General features: G+C 34.9%; 1 long non-coding RNA gene across 1 annotated transcript in view; it reads left to right on the top strand.

Annotated features, from left to right (window-relative positions):
- The window catches only part of LOC107637908, a 3,489-nt gene continuing 1,043 nt past the window's right edge, over window positions 1,165-3,610 (top strand). The window contains exons 1-2 of the long non-coding RNA XR_001619608.2: window positions 1,165-1,622; window positions 1,741-1,919. This is a non-coding gene — a long non-coding RNA (uncharacterized LOC107637908). The remainder of the gene's footprint in view (window positions 1,623-1,740; window positions 1,920-3,610) is intronic.

Below are 3,610 nucleotides of genomic sequence, written 5' to 3'. Positions count from 1 at the left end.
GAAGGCACACACTGGTACCTGTGCGGACGCACAGATGTGTGCATCTGCACACTTCGCCGAATTTGCACTTGTACGTACGCACAGATGCGTACGCACACTTCACGATGCTCTGAATTCGCTCTGCTTGAGTTCCTGTGCGTACGCACAGGTGGTTGTATGCACACACGTATGCTGATCTCCTTCTTGTGTGTACGCACGCATCCTTGTGCGCACGCACGCATGGCTGAGCTCTCCTCCTTTGTTTTCTTCATGCTTTCTCCCAATTGCATGCTCCTCTTCCATTCCCACCAAGCCATTCCTACCTTATTCTTCTGAAACCACTCACAAACAACATCAAGGCATCGAATGGAAGGCAAATAGAATAAAATAGATTAGATTAGGCACAAAAGAGCATATTTTCATAATCAAACGCAATTTGGGAGGAAAGTTCAAAAGCATGCTATTCAAGGGAATAAGTGTAGGTTTATATGATGAAATCCATCCAATTCAAGCTAAAATACATCATCAAATATGGACTCATCAATTCCCCCACACTTAAACAATAGCACGTCCTCATGCTAAACCAAACAAAGGAGAAGGATAAAAGGGAAACATCTTATTGAATGCAACTATCTATATGCATGCAAGTATGTATATACTATATATACCTATATATACTATAGTATCCTATTAAATTGGTGAAAACAAACAATCAAATTCTCAAGCAAGTATATAGACATATAGGGCTAAGCAAAGAAGTAGCTCAATGCAATCAAAATCTAAAGAATTGATTCAACTCATAAAAAAGAAGCAACTTGCAAGAATGCATGATAAGAAGGTATGAAATTATAGAATTGAGTGATTGAACCCTCACTAGGTGTGTATGTGTAACATCCCGCATTTTTGAAAATCTAAATATAAATAAATTGTGATTTTATCTTATTAAGTTTAAACTTTATAATTTTAGAAATTATTTTGTTAGAAATAATTAAATAGATTCGGAGATAGTTTTATTTTGAAATCAATTAATATTTTTAAGTAATCTTATTATAATAGAATATTTTGTATAATTTTAGTAATTGAAAAATAAGAAAGAATTGTATAATTTAATTTAAGTAACTTTTTATATATATATATATATATATATATATATATATATTACCCTAATATCACAAAACTCCTGAATCCCTAATTGCTACCTAAATCCCTAATCGTACATACATACCAAAAAAATAAAAAAGAAAGGGAAACAGAAGAGGAAAGGGGAAGACCGAGGAGAAGAGAGGGAGGAGGAAGGAGCGACGTGGCCGAGACCTTACCGCCGCCGCTGTTGTGCTGCACATGAGAGTGAGAGAGAGACACACACAGAATGAGCATCGCGAGAATCAAGGGAGGGAGGCACGGTTCGGTCCTGTTGCCGTAGCGGGTTGCGCCTGATCACCATCGCAGAAGCTCCATCGTCGCTCACTCTGTAAATACCTTGTATCTACCTCTGATGTTCTTGGCTATGTTATGTTTGTTGGAGCTTGTCTCAATGGAGCCACTGGCGGGGTGTTGCTGCTGCCGGAACCACCGCGAGGTGTTGCTAGGAATCGCCGCTGCCCTGCTTCCGCTAAACTTAGGTTTAACATCCATTGGCCTGGGTTAGTCTTTTTTCCTTATTTCTGCTCCAATTGCACGCTCTATTCTGCCGATTTCTTATTAAACTGCTTGTTCCTTTTTTAATTCAAATTTGGCTTGTGCTCTGTTTTAAATTTCCAGAGCCGCTTCTGCTTTCGATTCTATTGAATTTGAAATCTTCGTTTCGTTGCAACCATGATCACTGTTGTGGGAGCTAACGCCGCTGCTATCTTGATTGAAACTGTTGCATAGCTAGTATTGGTCCAGCCAGCTGCCTCGCTATAATCCCGCCTCCGGGTTCTTTTAATCGCGACATCGAGGTAGGGGGTTTAAAACGATTTCAATTTAAGAATGCCTACAAGGTTTATTGAATAACTGTAAATAGATTTAATATCTGTGAGTAATTGATTGACTATGTGAATATTGAATTGTGGCTGAAATTGTGATTGGAATGGTTGAGATTGTTATTTGGAATTGTTGATTAGTGATATTGATTGATTATGTGGATTGGGAATTGTTTGATGACTAATTGTTGAGAATTTCTGAATTTTAATGGGTTATGTTGGATTTGTTACCGTTGAGCTGTTATTTGGTGTATTGTAATGTTAGTGAACTTGGTTGGTGGTTGATTTGGAGTTGGTTTTGAGGGGTATTGAAGGGTTGGATTTTGAATACAAAATGGTTTGCTGAAAATTAGGTTCTCTTGAAATTAAACGGTAAATTTGAAAGTGAATCAGTGGCTCTATAGTGACTAAAATGATGAGAATTTAAATGTTAAGTAAATTATATTAAGTGTGATTGTTGAGATTTAATTTTGAAGGTTTCATATTAACTGGAACATTAGTTATGATTTTTCAAAGTTAAGTCGTGAATCTGATTTTCTGCACTACTTTAAATGAAATTAGAAACTTTGAAAAGCTATAACTAATTCTATGATTATCGGAATTGCGTGGAACCAAGTCCAAATTAAGCTTGGGACTATAGGGAGCTGAAATGGTAAATTTGAGACTTTTTCATTAATTTTATGATTTATGGTAAATTTTTGAATTATGGATATCAAATCTGGTTTTTCTGCAGAACGTTTAACACAACAGCAACTTGTTTCCTCTATTAAAAATTTTCCAGTTTAAATTTTGAAATGGAAAAAATTTTAAGTGAAACTCTGGTCCTAGTACTTTAAATTCATAAAAATTTAATATTGTTAGAGTTGTGGTTTTAAAGATATGAATTTTTAAAGTAAGATGTATTATGCAGTAAAAGTCAGGTTTTGTTTTCTAAGTCAGTAACTTTGAGACTTTATAATTTTTAATTCTGGAATGATATTAAGATGCAACCAATTGGAAGTGAAAGTGAGTATGTTTAGTACATATGATTCAAATTTCAGGGTTTTCCATGTTTTAATAAGTGAGTTATGGGACTTGGAAGAGGTTGTGTTTAATGATTTGTAAAACAGAATTCTGCAGAAAATTACCTAACTTCCAAGCTACGTAACTCCTTCATTAAAATTGGTATGACCCTGGAACCAATTGAGAAAGAAATTTGGGTAAGTTAAGTTTAACCACATTAATTTTGAAGGTGTTTGGATTTAATTTGGATTTTATATGAAATTTCAAATGTTGTAAGCTGCTGCTGTCTTCTGGTTTTAAAACACTGCAGAACAGTCACGGTTTTGCTTATATTCCCGAAGCTAGAGTCAGTGAAAAGTTATGATTTTTGATTTAATAGAAAGCTTAATCCGAGACGGTCGCATGGATATAAAGTTTGCGTGATTCCGAATTCATTTGATATTTTAAAAACAAAATGGAAATTAGGCTGCCAGGTTGTGTTGACAATTATTTTGGATATGGAATTTAAGAAATAGATTTTATATACTATTATCAAATGTTTTTTTGAGAATATATATTGTCGTGGCAACTGCTGAAAGAGGCTGATGAAATGTTGAGAAAGAAGGAACCCGTAAGGGTGGCTAAGTCCTATTTTTAAAGGAGATTATGTCCAAATTTTTATAAAA

Source organism: Arachis ipaensis, chromosome B04, assembly GCF_000816755.2.
Source record: "Arachis ipaensis cultivar K30076 chromosome B04, Araip1.1, whole genome shotgun sequence".
Taxonomy (NCBI): Eukaryota; Viridiplantae; Streptophyta; class Magnoliopsida; order Fabales; family Fabaceae; genus Arachis; species Arachis ipaensis.
The sequence above is the reverse complement of the archived record's forward strand: the minus strand, read 5'-3'. Positions and strand labels throughout refer to the sequence as shown.